The following is a 22,817-nucleotide window of genomic DNA, read 5'->3' as shown; positions in this document are numbered from 1 at the left end:
ACAGTCTTTTAGAGCATACCCAACAATAAGATGAACATATCTGTACAAACAGTCATAGTTCTACAAGCCCATGAAGATGGGCTCATTCCAATGCCATCTAAGGGACCATGTTAAACGTGCATATAGGCAAAGAAGGACCATTAATTTACAGCTGCCAGGAGACTGCATTTCCACTCCCCACAGGCTGGTCCCCAGGCTGCCATCCAACAATATTGTGCCATGTTTATAAATGAAGGTGGCCAGGTGTTTTTCTCAGAGTTACACACTCTCCCTATAAGTGGGGGGGCCCGGAAGACAGCTTCTCCATCAGATCGCCTATAAGAGTCCAGAAACGGCCTTGCTGAGCCTGATATGAGAAATCACTGTGTCTATTGCATGCAGACAGAATGTGCGAACTCAGGAAACGGCTAAATTGATTCTCAATATCTAACCATGCTGCTCGCAGCCTGGCAGTATATGTGGCTTACAGGGTACTGGATCGAGATGGGGAAAAACACATTTTTCTTTTGTGAGCCTGGGATTGCAGAGCTGGCCCTTTGACATGAGCACAGATTAATGCGATCAAGTCCTCTGTGCTTCAACAAAAAAGTCCTTTTTCTTTTCCTATAGCTGGATTAAAGAACAGGCCTAAAGCCTTCAAGGTGAGGATAGATCCAGTTAAAGAGAGCTGAGATATACTTCCCCGAGTGGAAGACCGAAGCCTGAAAACTGAACCAGATATGGGCCTGCCCAACAAGGATGAGGACAGCGGCCAGTGGAAACAGCCAGTCTACGCGGCTGACAGCAAGGAGGGCACTGCTCGGATTTCAGCAAGAGTCACAGCCTCACCGGGGACACCAGTGTAAAATGGAACTAACATGAGATAAGCTGCCTTGGGACTGATGTAACAGGAGGCCACTCAGGGCTGGAATACTGGGGAAAAAGGAAAGAACTAGTTACGGTGCAAAAGGTAAGGAAGAATTTGTGCATCATCCAGCACTGTCCAAGGGAGAAAAAAGCATCCAACGTTCCAGTCTATTTGCGGTGCCAAGCCAGGAACACAGCTGCAGACATCGAGCTGTCAGAGCTCAGAGGGAATAGCCATTCAGGGCACCCCTGTGCCCTTGATTCTGGCTCTACCCTCGACTCAAAGCACAACAAACACCTGCCATTTCCCCAGCGCGTGCCAGGCGCTGTGCTAGAATCCGGGTAGCAGGTGAGACGTGGCTTCTGCCCTGAGGATCTGCCAGGGTGGCAGGCAGAAGATGGCACAGAGTAGGAATTCCTGTCAGGAGCCACAGAGACGCCGGTACAAAGGCACACACGGGAGTCAGCACAGAGTAACTGGAGGGCAAACATACTGCACGACCTCCAGGAAGGTACTGAACCCTGGGGGCCTCAGTCTCCCCAGCAGATTAAAAACCCCAACTTGACAGGGCAGTTGAGAGGATTATATAAAAATATATAAAATTAGCACAGTCCCAGGCAAACAGTTAGCAATCAATATATGATGCGTATACTTGATGTGCTCATTTCAGAATCAAACATGCACTAGAGGCTCAATAAACAAGGGCGATTAATAATTTGGGTGATCGTTTCACAATATATACAAGTATTGAATCGTTATGTTGTACACCTGAAACTAACATAATGTTATCTGTCAATTATTCCTCAATAAAAACAAACAAACAAACCAAACACCCAACAAAACAAAACAAAAATAATGATAATTTGTCCGGGAGAGAACGTCAGGGAGCACCTACCTTGAGTGACCCTGGAGGAGGATGGGAGGTCCGCTGGGTTGGGGAGGGGAGAGGCCCCAAGTGCAGGGACCGCATCACCGAGGCACCACCAAGCCTGTGTGCTATCCCGTGAGGTCTTGACCCCCTCTAGGGCCGGGGCCACGCCGCTGCCTCCTCTCACGATGACCACAGCAGCCAGCCCAGGCAGCTGGGCACAGCACAACTTGCTGCATAAAACAGCTCCCAAGGGCTTCCCTGGTGGGGCAGTGGTTGAGAGTCCGCCTGCTAATGCAATGGACACGGGTTCGAGCCGTGGTCTAGGAGGATCCCACATGCCGTGGAGCAACTGGGCCCGTGAGCCACAGCTACTGAGCCTGCGCGTCTGGAGCCTGTGCTCCGCAACAAGAGAGGCCGCGATAGTGAGAGGCCCGCGCACCGCGATGAAGAGTGGCCCCCACTTGCATAACTAGAGAAAGCCCTCGCACAGAAACGAAGACCCAACACAGCAAAAATAAATTAATTAATTAATAAACTCCTACCCCCAACATCTTCTTTTAAAAAAAAAAAAAAACAGCTCCCAAATCCTCATTCCAACCCACCGGGCAGAAGGGGCTGAGGAGTAGGGGCTGGCCTTTGCCCCCATGTACAGTCATGGAGGCAGGGACAGGAAACCAGTTCTTCCCAGGCCTTCAGGCCACATGACCACCATGCTGGGCCCAAATGGGCATATCAACTCAGCTAAGGTGACCCTCACAGTAGGGACTTCCGAGAAGCTGTCCCAGCCTGGGAGCACTTGCTGGGTCCCATCGCCTCTAGCCGGCATCCCTTCCCTCCCCTGCTCTGTCTGGCAGTGGGAACCCCCGTGTGTGGCCCCAGAGGGAAGATGTGGGTCGGGACCTATGACCCCAAGAGCAGCCTGGGTCACCACTGGCTGAAAGAGTGCAAGGCCCCACTTTCCCAATTCATCCTCATGAGCGGTGCTGAGCTACTAGGACGAAGAGCGTGAGCAATCAGTGAGATTATCCGTGCAAAGTGCCAGACCTCAGAGCTGTCACAGGTGAGACAGTAACTAGTGAACCCAGGTGTGTGTATCCGCACAGCCGCTCGCTCAGCCCAGGCATCACACACTCATCTACAGCATCCGTGCTGCTTCCCTGCTGGTCCCAGCTCCCCGCCGCCCACGCGCTCCCAAGTAGCAGCTACTAGTGACAGCACACACCTATTGTGTGCCAGACACTCTTCTAAGTGCACTTCATGTTTTACTGCATTTAGTGCTCACTCCCACAGATGCTGTTACTGTGTCCATTTGACAGTGAGGGAAACTGAGGTCCAGGGTATTATTGGATGCATTGGTTGTCAACGTGGTGAGCGGCCCTCTTCTGGCCTCACATACGCAAAGTGGACTGGCCGCTTTGTGGGTATCACAGGCTGGAAAGCTTTGGGGAACACTATACTGGCTCACGAATCACCCCCGCAATGAAAGGCTGTGAGGAGGGGCCAGGGCACCCACTTTTCAGAGCCATCACCACGCTGAGGGTCTCATCCGTCTGCCCAGGACACAGGCGCTGCCCTGCCTCCCGATAATGGGTGTACCTGGCACTGCCCAGACTCTAGAAGGAGGAGGGTCTCCAAATTCCCTTAGGAACTAGCCAGGTGCCCTGTTGACCTGGGCAGTGCAGAGGCCCGGCTGAGCAGGAAAGGAGCTGGCGTGGAGGGGAACAGACTGCTGGGCGCTGAGAGGCCGTCATACCCAACAACAGAGACGGTTCCACTGGGGCTGCCGCCCCATGGATTTCTTGCCCCCAGGAATTTATGAAGGACTGTAGCAACATAGGAGTGTTCATGTTGCCATGTTATGGGGGGGGGGGGACACACTTTTAGGTATGCTAGGATCCCAATCACATGAAAATGCACAGAAAAATGACTGCAAACAACAAATACCCTAACATCTCTCAGAGGCAGAATTAGGGCTACCTTTTCTGTATTTTCCTCTTTTTTTTCCAAAATAAGCTTTTGGTCTTTTTCTAAGTAAGAAGAAACAAACTTTGGTTTAAGAGAAAAAAAAAGTTGGCTGCAGGGTCCCTCCGGCAGGAGGGATCACCAGGTTAGAACGCTGGCTGGGTGGAGCCTCCGCCATCCCAGACTCAGGCGGCTGGTCACGCGGAGGGCAGCCCCCTGCTGCGAGGCACCTGCCACGCGCCAGGCCAGCAGAGCTTTCTGCTGACACCCTTCCGGCAGGGACGCTGCCTTATTTGCAAGGCCTTCCCACAGCCATGAGCTGTCTGGCACAGAGGTCATTTTCTTCTCTGGCAATGCACGAGGGCCCCTGCTGGGTGGACAGCATGCTGTCCATCTGTCGCCCTGTGCGTCACCGCTTAATCTAGAAATCTGCTGACCTCGTGCAGAGCCAGAGGTGGGGGAAATGGGAGCATCACTGGGGTTGCTCCCCACCACGCGCCCCCGTCCCTGGGAAGAAGGCTGGGGGTTGGAGGTGGGGACCAAGACATAATCCCCATAAAGCCCTTGTAACTCATGTTGAATGCTTTGGTACAGTCAGTAAACGCCACTGTTTTCATCATTGGCGCTACTATCCTCGCTCATGCTCTGGGTTCCCTCATTACACAAACCTCCCGGCAGTAGATTCTTCTGCGGGCAAAATACCAAAGGGAAATATGCTCTCAAGTTCTGATTTTAACATTTTAAATGCACTGAGATGGCACATGCCTTGATCTCGTTCCCAGCTCCCCTGCTGCCCTATGGGTTCCCTTGTCTACTTCTGCGTAGGGTGTGGAGGGCGGGCAGGCGCCAGGCATTTCTGAGCATCGTCAGATGGTGCCACATCAGCCTCGGCGCTGACAGGTGCCCGGCACACCTTCCCCCACCTTGCTAATGACATCACACTTCTAACTTCCCTCACACCAAGGCCTCTGAAGCCTTCTTAAACCATGAATGAGCAGAATTTCACAGACTAAATTGTATGGTTTTCATTTGTTCTCTTGTGACTTATTAAGACAACCAAGGTATGAAAAATACTTGTGGTTGCCAAGCAGGAGAAATCTGGAAACGTGGTAAGACCCCAGAACCACCTGCCGATTCCCCAGTCACTTCAGCCGGGGTTTCCCTGCCCCCCATGCTACTTGCCTACCATTTAAGAGCCTGGAGCTTGGTGCATGCCCAGTGGAGGTCTAAGGAATTCGGCTGCAGGGTCCAGGGCCAGGCGGTGGGCTACAGAAGCTGAAGCAATGGAATAGGGGGTACAGAGACCCCATCATGGGCCCAGGTGGAGGTAGAGGTCTGTCTGTTGCATTGGTCGTTGGGTCTCCTCATCAGAAACTGCCCAAGTTCACAGGCTCAAGAAGAGAGAGGGCAGCAAGGCCCTCCTCTAGACCAGGGGGCTGAAGCTACATGCCAGGACGTAGGCTGCATCCTTGACTTACTCCTGTCCAGACAACACCTATGCACCCCTCAAGACCCTTCTCCCCAGGACTGGTTTTCTGGTGAGTTATCTGTTGACTGGTCAATTATCCACGCACATGTCTGTTTCCTCTTGGATGTTGTGGGTCCCTCACATCTTTTTCTTCCTCCTTTCCTATTGCCTTGTAGAGAGTAAGTGAGCAGCAAATGGATGTTCAGTGAATGAGGGAGGGAATGAATGAATAAAATCGGCCAGTCGACATATACATTAAACTGCTTCATTCAATGCTTCATCCCACATTGAACTTGCACTTCATCCTTCAACGCTTGACCTTGTTCCACCCACACCGCCCCCTCAGAAGATCAGGAACTGGAAACAGGGCCCACATGACACAAGGAAATCCGAAAACCGGGCTTTACCACCTTCAGGTTGTGGGGCTATGAGAGTGGCAGACACTTCTAGTTGAACCTGTAATATCTAGTCTCTCCTTCCTTACTAACAAAACCCTTATAATATTGAGGGAGACAATGTGCCCAGATAAAAACTACATTTCCCAGCCTCCCTCACAGATAGTAGCAGCCAATGAGATGTAAAACAAAGTTAATGGGTGGGAAACCCTTTAAAAGGGACTGACTGAGCCAGCACATGACTTTTGTCCTTTCCACTTTCTCCTCCTTGTGTAGAATGTGGGCATGATGTCTGGAGCTCCCGCAGCTCTCTTAGACTATGAGGCAACTTTGGGGCTAGTAAGTAGCCACCCATTAAGCATGGCAAAGCAGAAAGACAGAAAGACCTTAGGCCCCTGATGGCTACAGAGCGCCCACACTAGACCTGGGTTCCTGCCTCCAGAGTCCTTTTACATGGGAGAAAAAAAAAATCTCTGTGTTGTTTAAACCACTGTTACTTAGGTTTCCTGTTAGAGGCTGCTGTGGTAAGGAACTCTTTAAGATGGGCTTCAGTGACCCTTGCCTCCTGCTTTCCATGCCCTGTGCAATCCCCTCTCGAGTGTAGGCTGGATCTAGAGACCAGCTTCAAACAAACAGAATATGGTAAAATGATAAGATGTCACTTCTGTAATCAGGTTACAAAAGACTGACTTCTGTCTTGCTGACTCTCCATTGCCTTCTCAGCTCGCACACTCTGATGAAGCAAGCTGCCATGCTGGAGAGGCCCACGTGGCCAGGAACTGTGGGCAACCTCTGGCCAACAGCCAGTGAGGAGCTGAGGCCTCAGCCCAATAGCCCCAAGGAACTGAACCTCATCCACAACTGTACCAGCGAGCTAGGAAGCAGATACTCCCGCAATCGACCACAGCCCCAGTCAACACCTCTTCTGCAGCCTTGGGAGAGACCCTGGAAGCAGAGTGTCCAGCCGGGCTAAGCCCAGACTCTAGCCAGCACAAAGCAGGAGATAAACGTGTGCTGTTTGGGGGATAATTTGTTATGCAGCAGTAGAGAACTGACACAGCTGCCAGTCCTGATTCTAACTAAAATCCTGGGCAGGACCCTCCCCTCCTTTGTCTTTCATCCCCTTGTCAGTAAAATGAGAGCATTGGACTGGGGGATCTCGAAGGCAGGCGCCTGCCATTTTAAAATCCCAGAATCCTGGGCTTCCCTGGTGGTGCAGTGGTTAAGAATCCTTCTGCCAATGCAGAGGACACGGGTTCAAGCCCTGATCTGGGAAGATCCCACATGCTGAGGAGCAACTAAGCCCGTGTGCCACAACTACTGAGCCTGCGCTCTAGAGCCTGCGAGCCACAACTACTGAAGCCCGCGCGCCTAGAGTCCATGCTCTGCAACAAGAGAAGCCACCACAATGAGAAGCCCGTGCACCGCAATGAAGAGTAGCCCCAACTCGCCGCAACTAGAGAAAGCCTGCGTGCAGCAACGGGAGACCCAACGCAGCCAAAAATAAATTAATTTTTTTAAAAATAAACATAAATAAAAGTACCAATGTAACAAACAAACAAAATCCCAGAATCCTACAACTTACCCAAGGTCATGCCAAAGAGACCCAGGTCAGTCCATTCCCGCATGACTGCTTAGTGCTACTTCTTTTGCTCATTGTGACATGATGCTTCAAGGCAGGGAAGAGAAGCAGGACATCCGGTTTCTCCCCATGCCAAGCACGCAGGGCCCTGCACCTCTCACCAGAGGCCTTTCTCCTCTTGGCTGAATGGAGGCCTCGGGCCCAGCAAACCCTGGCAGTAACTCTTGATAATCGTCAAGACGGCTCCCGACCAGGGCCTCCTGATGAGAGATGGAGGTGGCTGGGCTAACATACAATCAAGGTTAGCTGAGCACAGAGAGCAAATGGCTTGGCTAAGCCACTGGTTTTCCAGCTTGTTTCGCTGCTTATGCCATCAGCTATGGGTTGATGCGTGTCCCCCAAAGTTCAGACTAACTCCCAGTACCTCAGAACGTCACCTTATTTTAAAACAGGGCCTTGCACTTCCCTGGTGGCACAGCGGTTAAGAATCCGCCTGCCAGTGCAGGGGACATGGGTTCGAGCCCTGGTCCAGGAAGATCCCACATGCAGCAGAGCAACTAAGCCCGTGTGCCACAACTACTGAAGCCCGCGCACCTAGAGCCCGTGCTCCGCAACAAAGAGAAGCCACCGCAATGAGAAGCCTGCACAACGCAACGAAGAGGAGCCCCCGCTCACCACAGCTAGAGAAAGCCTGCACAGCAATGAAGACCCAACGCAGCCAAAATTAAATAAATAAATAAATTTATAAAAAAACAAACAAACAGGGTCTTTGCAGATGTAGTTAGTTAAGAGGTTATACTGGTCTCCTTATAAAAAGGGGGAATTTGCACACATAGACACACACACAGGGAGAATGCCAAGTGGAGATGAAGGTAGAGACATCTACAAGCCAGGAAATGCCAGAGGTTGCCAGGAAACCAGCACAAGCTAGAGGAGAGACACGGGACAGAACCTCCCTCACAGCCCTCAACAGGATTCAACCCTGCTGACACCCTGATCTTGGACTTCCAGCCTTTGGAACTGTGAAAGGATACATTTCTGCTGTTTAAACCACTTAGTCTGTGGTACTTTGTTAAAGCAGTCTTAGCAGACTAATACATAGTCTGTACATAACACACCTGCACATACGCGTGCACGCACACACATACACACACACACACACTCACCCTGGCAATACATTTTGTGCATTGCAAAAACATAACCCAAATAGAAATTAAAAGGTAAAAAAATAAATACACAAATGAGTTCTAATACTTTCTGCAGGTGGGTGCTTACGCACCCCACCTTGGAGCCCATTAGTTTCAGGTGGCAACACTGGCACTAACCACCGATGTTCCCCCAGTCCTTGCAATCTGGAATCCATGATTCTGACCTCGCGCCTCAGCTCCCTAATTGTTTTCTTGCTGAACTTGATGCGTTGGTAAGGACTGTGCTGGGCAGGGTCTGGGTGAGGGCCCGCCCGCTGACTTCCCATGCGTGCTGGGGTCTGCTGCGGGCTGCTGAGGGCACCAGGTGAGGAGGGGCCTCAGGAGTGCATTCCTTGGATGTTCTCCTCTTCCCCCTCCATCAAAAATAAACCCTGAGGGGACGCGGAGGGAGCCAACTTCAGGGCAGGGCGGGGATGTCTGTCTGTTGCACGTGTCAGGATTTCTGGCTCGTTGCCCTTTGCAGCAAGGTCACGGGAGTGCAAGTGGTGTCTCCAGGTGTGGAGGGCAGGGGCAGCCCGGGATGGAGGGAGGCGGGGAGGCAGGGGTGGAGAGAGGCAGCCCGGGAATGTGTGCACGCCCATTCCAGAAGCCCTGCCTGACCTTGCTCAGCCGCCCCCGTGGCATCCACGCGCAGCTGCCGTAAATGCCGGTCCCCACACAGGGGGAGCTGTGGCCTCTGCCAGCCTCACCCCAGCAGGTTGGCCAGCTGACAGACCCCAAGGACCCCTCCTCACGCCCCCAACAGCTGTGGAACCCAAGCAAGGGGGCCTGGCTGCGTAATTCATGGGGCGTCCGGGGAAAAGCAGAATGCAAGCGGAGCCTCTTGTCCAACGTAAGGATTTCAGAACAGCGACAGCCCAGGGATCAGCGAGCATTAACCCTTCTGAGTGTAGGGCCCTGTGTCAGAGCACAGGACACCCACGAAGCCGGCCCACCTGCTGATGAAAGAGGCCAGTCTGCAGCCTCGATGCTCCACACACCAGAGCTCCCAAATTAACTCTCCCCTTCCCTGCCACACATCCCAGGAGTCAGGGAGGTGGGACGGGGTGGGAGAAGGGGGAAGGTCCTGTTCCAGGAGGCCCCTGTGTGCAGAAGAGGTACTCACCTCTTTCGTCTGTGGCATCCGGTTGATGGAAAAGAGTCCCCTAAATAAGGTTTTATAGTAGATAACTGAATGTAGTTACTCAGAAGAAACAATGTGAATGACAATCTAGCGTCCCTCGGCCTGGCCCCAGCCGCAGAGGAGGCAAAGGCATGTTCTCCCCTTGGCCTATCGCCTGTGTCGGTCACCTGCCTGTTTTAGGCCCCTTTGCTACACCTTCAGAACAGAACAATATCTTTCCCCACCTTTATTTTTTTCTAACCTCCCAGGGTTGTCAAGAACAAAAATACCAGGTCTAAAATCCAGGAGAACTCTAGACACATATTACTGATACCAATGATGATGACAGTAAAGATAATTTCGCTGTGATTGAGCCCTTTCACACGCATGACAAACTTGCCCTTTTCTGCCAAGTCTTCTCCGGAGAAACCCCTGCTGAAATCCCTGCTCCCCGCGAGCACCCTATCGCGGGGCTTCCCTGTGCACCCTGGCCAAGTGCATACTGACCTGAGGGAAGCCCTCCTGCGGCCTCCTGAACGCTGAGAGGTGCCGCGCTCCCGCCGGACACACAGTACCCCAGTCTTTCTGGCCGCTGAGGATTCCCAGGGGGACAAAGACAGAAGAAAACTTTATCGGGCTCATTACAAAAATGTGCTGGCTCATCTGCAGGCAGGATATGGGCTCCAGGCAGAGTGGAGTCGGCCAGCCTGGATGGGCCCCACCTGCTTCCGGGCCTCCCAGCTCCCAGCTGCCCGCCATTCCCTGCTCGCATGGCAGCCAGCCCCTCCAGGATGAGATGACGCCCCCAAAGTTTTGCAATGACTCCCTTTGTTCCTCTACCCCTGGGGCCCCAGGAGCCAAAAGCAGCCTGTGAACGTCAGGCTTGGCTGCTCAGCGGATCAGAGCGATTAGTGCCAGCCACTCCCTGCTAATTGCTGTCCTCAGCAGTGCCAGGCCCTCCCGTCCACTCCTCCGGAGCCCTCTGCCGGCACACAGCCTTCGACTGTTAACAGTGACAGGAGTTGCGTGTCATGGGAACTACAGTGTCGGCGCTGTGAGGCCAGCTCGTGCCAGTTATGAGTCCACTCACCCAGCTGTAGAGGCCCGTGGCTTCTCCGCGGAGCCTGAACCGTTCGGGCAATGCCAGGGAGAGCTACTTCCAAACTACGCCTCACAGGTGGAGAGCTTCACACTAGCGCATCCAGGAGAACTGGGGCGAAGGAGAAAACCTTGCTCCTGAAACCCACAGATACTACTACCAGTGTGTTTCAGTGGGAAGAACATAGCGCCATCCAAAGGGCTGCTGGGTCCCTCTCATGCTCTACTATCAACTTCTGCATCTGTAAAGTGGGGTTAATAGCCCTGCCTACTTTCCCACGATTGCTGCGAGGATCAACTGAGACAAGGAACATCGTAATAACTATGTGAGTGGCTACTGAGAGCTAAGCCTTTAAATGTACTCTGTCCAATCCTCTCTCTAGTCTGTAAGATGGTTCCCATCTTAGAGATGAGGAAACTGAGGCCCAGAAAGGTCCAGACACAATGGCCACAAGTGGGTAAGGGCACACAGACTGGGGCCATGGGACTGCCGTCATGGGGTGCTGAGCCCTTCCTGATGCTGAAATGATCCCCTTCCATGTGTCCTGCTCAGAGATTCAGGCCAGGCTATTTGGTGCCTGCAGGTAGCCGTTGCCTGGAGCAGCGGGCACCGCACCCGAGGGTGGTCTACCTACAGACAGTTGGGACGCACGAGGTGGCTTAGTGGGAGGACCCTGCCCTGGAAGGGCGAGGGTAATTAGCGAGGCCACCGGACAGGCTCCTGAGCAGGTCTGGACTGTACAGCACAGGATGGGTGGCCAGTCCGTGGACAAGGGAGAGAGGGCAGGCACAAGACAGGAGCTGAGATGTTCTGAGGGCTGGTCCCAGAACTTCCTCCACGTCTTGAGGTCTGCCTATTCCCACCCACGTGTACCTTATAACGTGCAGAATGCTGTGTCTGTCTGACTCCAAGTCTCACTCTGTGACCACTGTTTAAGTTCCCTGGGAGAGGACTGACATTCACACTACGGTATAAATGACTAACACAAGCAGGTTTCAGTGGGGGGCTGGGGGTGCGTGGTAAGCAGTGGCAGAAGCCAAATGGAACTGGAGAGTCTGAAATGGATGTCTCTCTTTTCCCAATTACGGTGCCGCCAGGGGTGCTGGTCATTCTTTTCCCAGTCTCTGGGAAAGCTGGCACCTGGAGGCACCCCCATCCTGATGACAGCATGGTCTCCTGGGCAGCATGGTTCCAGGGAAGGGCAAAGGACTTGGATTCCAGAAAGGGCCACCCAAATCTAGTGGCTCTCCATTAACTAACTATGTGAGGTCAGGCAAGTCACCTCTCTAGGCCAGCGGGGTTTCCCGGTCAATATACAGGCAGGAAAAGGGGCAGGCCCCGCACAGATGGACTGACACTTTTGTCTCCCAGCAGTGCTGCACAGTAGGCCATGGCTGCCCTGGCTTGGGGCCGGTGCTCCGCCCTTTCTGGCATCCACTGTGGCCTCAGAGCAGCAGCTGGGACTGGATTCCAGACTAAATATGGAGCCCCAGCCCAGGCTTCTCCCCACCTGCAAGCCCAGGGCCCAAACCTCTGCGGCCACAGATATCATGCTGCCTGCCCTCCAGCCCACCCGAAACGCTGACTCGCAAACTCTGCACGTGGGCAAAGGCCAGACAAAGGGCAGAGGGCCAGAGCAACAATGAACTTCCCGAGCAATCAAAAACCCAGCAGTATAAGGCTCTGGCCTGGAAAGGAACAGAAGCAAGCCTGCTAGTTTAAACAACAGACAAGAATACGAAGCAGTTCACCCCCAGAGCGTGTTCATTTCCCAGAGCTGAACAATGACAAAAGTTACAAATAAAAATGATGCTGCCTCTGTGAGGCGTCTCTCCCCTCCCCAGGCTGAAATGTATAGTCATAGCTTAAAAGAAGGCTGATAAGACTTCAGTCCTTCACCCCCCCCCTCTCTCTCACACACACACACACACACACACACACACGTGCGCGCGCGCACACGCACACACGCGTGCAAAGACAAACCCACTACTGGCAAACTGTTTATTAAAAGGACAGGTCCAACAAGTAGAGTACCGAGTACCGAGTTTCCAACCTAAAATACCCCAGAATGACCCGGTGTGAACCACATCTCATACCCCTCTCTAGCACCGGAGATGGGGGACGCCTGTCACACTGCTGTGGGGTGACAGGTCCCTTGCAAGAAGACCTGCTGGCGTCTTAACACTCCCCACCCCATTGTCACTGTGACTGTATTTGGAAGTAGAGTCTTTGCAGATGTAATCAAATTTGAGGTCATCCTGGCATAGGATGGGCCCTAAAACCAATGACTCCTGTCCTTGTAAAAAGAGGGAAATTCAGACACAGGGACACTCACAGGGAGAAGGCCACGTGAAGACAGAGGCAGAGAGATTGGAGCGACGCATCTACAGCCCAAGGGAGGCCAAGCACTGCCAGTCACCCACCAGAAGCTTGGAAGGGGCCAGGAAGGATCCCTCCCAGAGACTTCAGAGGAGGCACGGCCTGGCTGGCACCTTGATTTCAGACTTCCAGCTTCCAGAGCTGTGAGAGAATAAACGTCTACTGTTCTAAGCCACCCTGGTTGTGGCGATTTGTTCCACCACCTGCAGGAAAGGCATCCACACACCTGAGAGGACCCGCCACAAACCCCCAGCTGTGAGACCTGAACATGCCCCTTCCCTGGGCCTTGGTTTTCTTTTCTGTAAAATGCAGAAAGTTGTGCCAGCCAGTCCCTTCCAGCTCTGACCTCCTACCGCAGGTTCCTTGATCTACTAAGCCTCTGGAGGATGATGGGAGGTGGTGGTGGGGAGGGCAGGGGATAGACACAGGGGAGGATGGGGAAAAGCACAGGGTACTCTCCCACTGCCCACGCTGTGCTGAGGATGCAGAAACAGTCAGAGAGGAGAGGCCTACCTTGATAAAGGATACGTCAAGTTCACCTTTGCAAGCCTGCATCCTGCCCTACGCCAGATGGTGGTGCAGAAGAGAGAGCAAAGATTCTGGAGCAAGTCATTCATAGGACAGAGGTTTTCCTTGTCTTGGATTTGCATAAAAGTAATAACGCAAGATCAGGAAGGGGAGAGACTGAAACAGAAGGAACAGTGGAGAGAGTCCTGCAGGAGGCTAGAACGGGGAAGACGAGGGCTTGAGTCAAGATGGAGGCAGAAGAACGAAGACAAGAAGATGCAGTGAGAATTGTGTGGGCAGCAGCCGGACAGGTCAGTGAGCGTGTTTGTGGGGAAGGGCGCGGAGAGGCAGAATGTGCGTCCCGGGTTGTGGGCTTGGGGGACTAGTTCGGTGATAAGAAGGCAAACCAGAGCAGGGGGCGTGGACAAGGACCACGAGCCAGATGTGGGAGGTGCCTGAGGTCAAAGTGTCCAGGAGGCAGTCTGGTGGGCACTGCACTGGGATCAGAGGACAGGCCTGGTGTGGAGAACAGCTGTGATAGTCAATGGGACTCAGGCAACAGCCAGGGTGACCCAGGGGGCAAGAGGGCCCGGGAGGAGGGCAAGTGGGGAAGGGGCTGGGACAGGGCCCCAGGAACCCCCGTCTGATAGGCCACAGAGAACATGTCCCTGTGGGAAAATGCAGAAGACGAAAAAGGCGTGGGGGGCAGAGGCAAGCAGTCGTGGGAACCAAAGGCAGCAGGAGTTGGGGGGAGGGTCCCCATAAGTTCAGGTTCCTGTCACTGCTCCCCAGAAGGCAATGAGGTCCTTGATGCCTTGCCCATTTCCAGGTCTCACCGAGGAGACACATAAATGGTTACTGAGGAAGGAGAGAAGGAAGAGATGCAATGAGCCATGATACTGACTTAACCACAGTTTCCCACTGTCAAATGCACACATTCTTTCTCATCACAGACCCTGAGGACGCCCTTCAGTAAAACACAGAAGGGGGATTGGGGGACTTCCCTGGTGGCGCAGTGGTTAAGAATCCGCCTGCCAGTGCAGGGGACACGGGTTTGAGCCCTGGTCCGGGAAGATCCCACATGCCACTGAGCAAGTAAGCTCGTGTGCCACAACTACTGAGCCTGCGCTCTAGAGCCCGTGAGTCACAACTACTGAGCCCACGTGCCACAACTACTGAAGCCCATGTGCCACAACTACTGAAGCCCGCACACCTAGAGCCCATGCTCCGCCACAAGAGAAGCCACCACAACGAGAAGCCCGCAATCGCAACGAAGAGTAGTCCCCGCTCGCTGCAACTAGAGAAAGCCCATGTGCAGCAACGAGGAACCAACGCAGCCAAAAATTTAGAAAAAAAAAAGGAGAGAGAGAAGGGGGATTGGTTCCATTGAAGTATTTCTTCTTTTGGGCAGTCAGAGCATAACTAAGGTAGACATTTGGTGAAATGGAAAAACATATGTATAGAACTTTCAATTGTTTTTGTTTTTACATAATCCAGACACTAAAGAAAAAATAAAGCTGAACTGTCTTAAATATGTCATAATCTTTTTGTGAAAAAGAAGAAAAATATGGCTAGAACTGGACCCATAGACATTTGGAGTTGAGAACAACCTATAAGTTTATCTAGTCACAGACTCTCATTTGACTGGTGAGAAAAGTCAGGCCCGTCAAGTGAGCTGGCTTGCCCCGAGTCACAGGTCACGTCAGTAATTAGTAACTGAGTCAGGACTGGAGTCTCCTTCCTCCTCCCTGGCTTCCACTGCGGCAACACAAACCAAAGCAAGGCTAATAACCTAATTCTAACTCCATTCAAAACACTGCGATGCCCACGTCTGAAGTTTGGGAAGTTCCATTATATTGATAGTAAAAAGTGTACCATTCAATGGCTTGGAGGTTTTTTTTTTGTTATTTTCAAAACTGCCTCAATTCAGTTGCCTAACACTCAGAGTGGCCACACAGAGCGGTGTAGGCTGTGTGGACTGTGTAAGTTGTGCAGCTGTGCTCTGGACAGGGGTGCCTGCCTGAGGAAGCCAGAACGGGCTGAAACCCGCTATGTGCCCCTCACCAAGCCCTACGCTGAGGAACTGAGCTGTGCCTGCAGGCGAGGGGCACTTTTCCTAACTCTCCCAAAGAGCTCTTCGGGGATGGGCCAGTGATGACCTGGGGCCACTCTGGAGCTAATTTAATCTGTTCCAAGCCTCCGAGTCTAGGTAGAGATGAGTACCTTTTAAAATCTAGAAACCAAGGCCTTAACCTATAAATTAAGACTTCTAACTAAAATTAAAGAAAAATACATCAATAGAAAAACTGAGCGAAGAGCATGAAAAGTCAATTTACAAAGGAAGAAATATAAATGGCCTATAAAAAAAAGGCCTGAAAAATCTTCAAGTTCACTAGTAATCAAAGAAATGCAAAGGCAAATGGGATATAATTTCATACCCACCAAATCTGGAGGAGTGGAAAGGAACACCGACACCCAGTGTTGGGGAAACTGGTATTCTCACACTCAGCTAATGGGGATGAAGATGGGTACAACCTGTCTTCTCTAGGGCCATTTGCCCAGATATTAAAAACCCTTTAATATGTGCATACCTAGGAATGAAAAATAAATCAGTCAAGAAAATAACCAAAGATGTCCTTGACATTCACCTACAAGTATGTCTCTAAGGAAAATAAGAACAGAGGCCACACCCACAGGTCAGGCATCTTCCTTCAAGCCATTAGCTCTTGGAGTCAGCATAGGTACCACCACCACAACACTCACAAATGAGAGTCCACCCAAAGGGAGAAATACCTGCAGGCTGTTATTGTCTTTTTCTAACTCAGCTATAAAGAGTCATGCAGTTGAGACAGGAAAAGGAAGCGTGAAGGAAAGAGCGTATGAAACAGAAAGAGAGCATCACTGAGAAGCAGGAGTTCTCAGCAGCTGGGTCATCTGCTCTGAGGCGATTCTGTCCCTGGGAAGTGGAAACAATGGTCAGTGTCCCTTAGCAAAGTCCCAGGGAGCCTCTCAAGGCTGGAGAAGATTGCATCTCTTAGATGCTCCAGCCCTGCCAAGGGATGGGATGAAAATCCCACAGGTCCTTGTCCACAGCTTTGTGCCCTAAAAGTATGGCTTTGAAGAGATGGACTCTTCAAAGCAAGCCTTTGAGGATGGGCCGTCCGCCAAGTCTGCAAGGGAGCCAGTGCTGGCATCTTGCCCAGCAGGTCACCCCCCCGGGGGTGTGGGTGGTGTATGCGTCCAGGCTGTGTTACCAGGTTCCACCCAACCTCACAGAAAGCCGTGGGGTCCCCTGCTGGGCCCCAGCAATGCCACACACGGGCACTCTGTGAACTCCCCCAAGGCTGGCACTGGCTGGGAGCGAGTCTGCATTACCCCAGGGTCCCAGGAGGGGGTGAGAGAAGCCCAGGCCAAGTGGGAGCTTTCTTTAAAGGTAACTTTTTATCTTCAGCAGTCAAATGATATTTGTTCTGCTCTCTATGCCTTTGTTTATTTCAACAGCAAGACAGACTTTTTTTTTTGGTACAATCTTCAAATGCTGTCGAAGATTGTACTCCAAACAGATGTACCACTTTGATCCTGCAGCTCGGTCTGGCCCTGGTACGGGAAGCTGTTTTAGGTCTGAGAAATCTGACAAGTCATTCCTGCTGCTCCCTGAGCCCTGCTCCCCACACAGGCCCCACCTCTCCGAGGGAAACTGCAGAGAATACAAGACACGTGGGGACCAAACGGGAGAGGTGGTCTCTGTCCCCTGAACAGGTGCCTTCCATCCTCACTAGCCTCACTAATATGATTTTAGAACCCCCGATGATCTTCCGGCATGATCTTTATTTTGATCTTGGCAATGGTTACACGAATATAAACATTTGTCAAGATCCCTCAGGCTATGCACTTAAGATTCATGCATTATCCTGCATATAAATTATACTCCAGTAAAATACTGTTACTATTAAGAGTGGAAAAAAAAATTGATGGCTACAGGAAGCATGATCTGCAAACCAAGTGGTACAGAGCCAGGTTCTTGGCCTTGGAGATTGTCAGAGATGGAGGATCTGGGAAAGAGCTGGTGGGGGGCTGGGAGCAGGTGGGCCTGCACTGAACATCACCAGAGTGGGATCAGGTCTCAACCCCACCCCAGACGCGCCTGGGCAAGTCACCATCCCTCTCTTGGTCTCTGTTTCCTTATCTATAAATTGAAGAAATGGGCTAGTTCCATAAAAAAATGCAGATTCTTGGGCTTTGTCTTGCGATGTGAGTCCGGGGAACAGGAATCTGCATTTTGATAAGCTCCTTGGGTGAGACTAATGCTCTTCGGGGTCCAGGACCAATATTCGGGAATTGTGGACAATGTGCTTATAAAGGTTCTGACCTCCAGTGGTAACAATCCCTGCTTCTTTGTGGAAAGAACAGCGACATAGGGACAAGAGAGATCAGAGTTGAGTGACACAGGCTTCTCACCTTACATTCTCCATTCAGGAGCCTAAACCCAGACTTCAAATCTCAAAAGGGTGACTGTATACAGTTGTGCAGTTGTGTACTGCTCAAAGACATCTACGCAAGACAATGAGTGAAGGCTGAGAGTCAGTACATATTCCATTTGTCAGACCATGTGCCCTGAAGCAAGGCTGCAGCCACCTGGGGGAGGGGCGAGAGGGAGGGGCTGCTTTCTTCAAAATTCATCCAAGATAAGGGATGCCTTTTCCTAATTCTGACAAAGGCGCTGCACAAGTTAGTAGTGTCTACAGAAAGACTAGCATCAGAAAACATTCATGTTCTTTCAACATGTGTTTTCAGCCCTAATTCCCTAAAGACAACATAAGTGACTTGATACTCAGGACCTGTCCTGCCTTCTTCCAGCAGTCCACAACTTTGTCCTAATGTCACCTGCCCTTCCACAGACATTCCTCGCCTCTGTCCTCCATGCTTTGGTCAAGCTGTTGCCACCACCTACCAAACTTCTCACTGGTCAGCGATCCAGTCATTGGCGCCTTCTGCAACCCCTCCAGGTGAATTAATCCTCCCACCAAGATCCTGTGCCCAGCACAGGGGATGGGGCAGCTAATGAGACAGGCGTGTTCCAGGCCCTCACAGACCTTATGATCCTGTTGGAAGATGATTAAGACACTAATTACAATAAAGTGTGAGTAAGGAGAGTGTGTAGCAGTGAGCACGCTGTCTGTTCATTACAGAACTAGTATGGCGTCATCTAAAAATAGTCCAACCCCCTCCCCTGCCGATCTGCAAGTCTAGAGACAATGCAACCTGAACTCAAAGCTCTCCTGGGGCTTCCCTGGTGGCGCAGTGGTTGAGAGTCCGCCTGCCGATGCAGGGGACACGGGTTCGTGCCCCGGTCCGGGAAGATCCCACATGCCACGGAGCCGCTGGGCCCGTGAGCCATGGCCGCTGAGCCTGTGCGTCTGGAGCCTGTGCTCCGCAACGGGAGAGGCCACAACAGTGAGAGGCCATCGTATTGCAAAAAAAAAAAGCTCCCTTGGATCTGGTATCACTCTCATCCCTATGATGCCTAAATACTTCACACTCTTAAGAAGATTAAGGTAACAGAGCATTCATTAAAATTTTCTGCAGCATCTAATTCTACAGACTATCAGTTGGACATAAATTCTTTTCCCTGGTCCACCTCTCTGTCCTTCCTCGCCTAAGAACCTCTCTGGCCGGGGCTCCAAGCATGGCTGGCCCCAACAGCTAGTGGGGGAGACTCTCCCTAGGGCCGGGTGGGAGGCGGGGGGCCAGCCACACCCGTTGTTGGGCTGTGCGCAGGCCCCACCCAGTCCTGCTGTCCAGCTGCCCCGAAGGCGGGCATTTCCTCTCCAGTACTTTCCTCTCTCCTCTCTTACCCACCGTCACAGACAAGTCTGGAGAGGGAGCGAGGGGCAGGTCCTCGGCCTACTGGAGGTGCTGACACACATTCACCCAGCTCTAAATGGGCACAGTCACAATCAGTGAGATTCAGCAGTGACAGAGCCTGCTCTTCTGAGACAGGGGGAGCCGAGTGGGCAGGAGTGTAGGGGCTGAAGCCACGGGACTGGGATCTGAGTCCAGGCTCTGCCCTGTACTAGATGTGCCACTTCAGGAAAATCACTTAATTCTCCATTGCTTCCGTTTCCTTACTGGTAAGATGGGGCCAACCCATGGGGTTACTGCAAGCACTAAATCAACTAGCGTCGGTAAAATGCTTAGCACGCAGTAACCGCTCAGATGGTGATATTATCTCCACTAGTCCCAATACTCCAAGTGACCACGTTATTAGCTGCAAGAGTACTGGTCCTCCTAACCCCCCCATCCTTACCACAGCTACTGTTCAATAACGTGCTGCCTGGGAGGCCATAAGGTAACCAGACTGTCCCTGTGCCAGGAAGCACACAGCACGCGGCAGGCAGGTGCACCTGACCCAGCACGCCTCAGAAGCCCATCCAAGGCACAGAGGGGTCCCTGACGCAGGAGGCACAGCAGGGAGGCCTTGAGGACCACACAGAATCAACACCACTCCCAGGCGCCTCCTCCGCCAAAGGTCTTTCAATCTCGCCCCTTCCTCTTTGCTCCTACTTATGTCTTTACGTCATCCACGCTGCCATCAACTCTCTGCGCCACCAAGGCCAGCAGCTGATGATAGCCTTGGTGGCGCCGGCAGCTGGGGCAGAGAGCTGCCCCGGGTCCCAGGACTCTGGGACCCAAACCTCTACCTTGGGTCCCAGGACTCATCCCCAAACAGCCCCATAAGCTGTCAGTGGGTCTTTGTACGGTCTTATCATGGCTCCCCATTGGGCAGAGGGTACAGGCTCTACCTCCCACTCGGAGCCCTGCCCCCGCATGCCCTGGCCCCGCCTCCTGCTTCTGGGAAGCTTCATTCTGGGGCCTTTCTCCTCCTGGCCTCTCAGATGCCAAGTCACACCAGACATCTCTGGGAGAAGAACAATGATACCCTTTCCCTCCAAAATGGGTCCCCCTCCTCCCATCTCTAAATCCCACCCCCATCCCGCAGGGCCACTGCACCCACCTCAGACACAAGGCCTCCCCTGCCCTGCTACACCCTGACCTGCCACTTCCCTAAAAGTCTCCAGCACTTATTTCCCAAGCACACCCTCTGCCACGTAATCATACCTCTCTTCCTGTGTGGAGCCTTACCTCCTTCCCGTCTGCCATTTTTTCTCCCAGCGACAGGTAATAACACCTTGTTGGGTACCAGGTACTTAACCTAAAGCTCAATCAACACTTGCAGGAGGGACACACCCTCTAGCTTTCCAGCCCCACATGAGCGATAAAAAGAAAGAAATGAGGTAAGGGGCCGCTGGCTGCCTGACCCCAGGAAGCAAACTGGATGGGAGCCCCGTCCTCCCAGACACTTGCTTCACTCCATTTTTGCCAGCAGAGAAAGCATTCCCTCCCCTCGCGGGCTGCTCTTTATTCCTGGTCTGCTTGCCTCAGAGGAAATGCCAGTGGTGACAGAAATGCCAGAAAGAAAGTCTGCAGGAACCCAGCAAGGAGAGGGGAGCCTCCGGATTCAACCCAGGCGCAGGCAGCTGAAAAGAACAGAAATGGGAAGAAAAGCTCTTGGAACGTGGAGATGAGGGGGGCAGGGCTAAACTAAAGCCCCCAAGCCTAAGGGGGTGGCAAGAATTATTTTTGCAAATACAAGGAGCAAAGTGTAATTTCGGATGCAGGGCTAGTAAGTTATGCAATTGTACTGGATCTCAGGATTTTTCCAAAAGATCGAAATATTTTTACAAAAAAATCAGCTGCAGTATTTGTGAAAACGGAGTATTGCTGTCTCACCTTCTCTCACTGTGAAATGGGAAATTTATGAAAATAAACGAGAGAGCTGGTGCTGGCACGATGCTGAAGAAGGAATGTGTGATAGCATGGCAAACTCATGGCATTTACACGAAACGTGCAGAATAGGCGAATCTATAGAGAAAGAAAGTTGATTAGAGGTTGCTTGGAGCTGAGGGAGTTGGGGAGAAATGGGAGTACAGGAGGGGATGAAAATGTTCTGGGTGATGAGGTTCTAGAAAATGATGTCTCTAGAAAATGTTCTAGATAGTAAGTGATGGTTGCACAACATTGTGAATATATTCAAAGTCACCTACTTTTTTTTTTTTTGGCCGCATCACACAGGATCTTAGTTCCCTGACCAGGGATCGAACCCACGCCCCCTGCAGTGGAAGCGTGGAGTCCTGGCATCGGCAGGCGGACTCTCAACCACTGCACCACCAGGGAAGCCCGGGACTGGGTTTTATTTGGTACTGGAGACAGTGTCAGCGATTAAACAGTTATGCCTCCGCTGGCACCGTGAATCTGGAACCGAGAAGAGTCTCTGTCCAGAGGTGGCTTTTCGCCTACTCATTCTGGCGTTCGTGCTGGCAGAGGTACCGAGCTGCACAGAAAGAGGACTCGGAAAAAGAGGCTCGGGGGGAGGGTGCCAGTGAGATGTGGGGAGGCAGGCAAAGGTCCGAAGATGAAAGGCAAGGCCCATCTCAGGAAAGGCCATAAGGTACCAGTAGGCCCAGCACCACCTCAGTTACCGTAAGATGCTTATGCCTTTTGGCTTCCCAAGTAGAAATGGTCAGGCCAGACAGAGGAGAAGGGGAAAACACCACGCTGTACTAAGTGCTTCTCTCCTGGGCTGGCGGCTGACCCGGAAAAGCCCCAAAGGCCACTTGTTCGCCCTTCCAAAGGTCAGCACTGCCCTGGGCAGCCTCGGCGCGAGTGACCGCACACTCACAGCTCTCAGAAGGCAGGCCCACCCCTCAGCACCCGCTCGTGCCAGGGCAGGCGGGCAACACCTGGGTGTCCTGAGTGCCGGCACTGCCGTCCAAGGTCAAGGAGGGACAATCCACAAACTGGAATTATTCTTCAGTGAGTTCAGCACATACATTTCTCTAGCTCAGGCCCACCTGGCACATGCCCTGGGCCCTCCACAAATGTTTATTTTTGGCTCCCTGTGGTGAAAAAAGCAAGACTGGCATTGGAAAAGCACTCTCATTTGCTAAGGCCTTAATCCAGGCAAAAGCCCTTACTTCCACAGCTTACCTTGGAGAGAGGAGACTCCATAAGCAGTTGCTTTAACTACTTGGGCTTGGGGCTAGGGCCACAACCCAGCGCAAACGTGTGCTCTGAGCAGTTTCTAGAAATGCATGCCGGGCAGGGACCACTTGTGATAGTCATGGCCTGGGGGGCGGTGGGCAGGCAACATCCCAGGGGAGTGGAGCCAGACCAAGAGGCTGGGCCTCTATCAACCATCACTGCCCTGTCGTGGGTGCGGAGGGCTCCTCAGCAGGGCACTTGGTAAATTAAACGTGAAGCTGACTGCTTCTCGGGCTCGGAGGATCTCACACCAGCACTCACAGCTCTACTCACAGTGCAGTGCTGTAATCCCACT

At 52.3% G+C, this 22,817-nt stretch overlaps 1 protein-coding gene across 3 annotated transcripts in view; it reads right to left on the bottom strand.

Moving 5' to 3' along the window:
• Nucleotides 1-22,817, bottom strand: part of CTIF (cap binding complex dependent translation initiation factor) — a 310,526-nt gene that overhangs the window by 254,228 nt on the left and 33,481 nt on the right. The window lies entirely within an intron of this gene.

Source organism: Delphinus delphis, chromosome 13, assembly GCF_949987515.2.
Source record: "Delphinus delphis chromosome 13, mDelDel1.2, whole genome shotgun sequence".
Lineage (NCBI taxonomy): Eukaryota > Metazoa > Chordata > Mammalia > Artiodactyla > Delphinidae > Delphinus > Delphinus delphis.
This window is presented reverse-complemented; position numbering and strand designations above follow the sequence as displayed.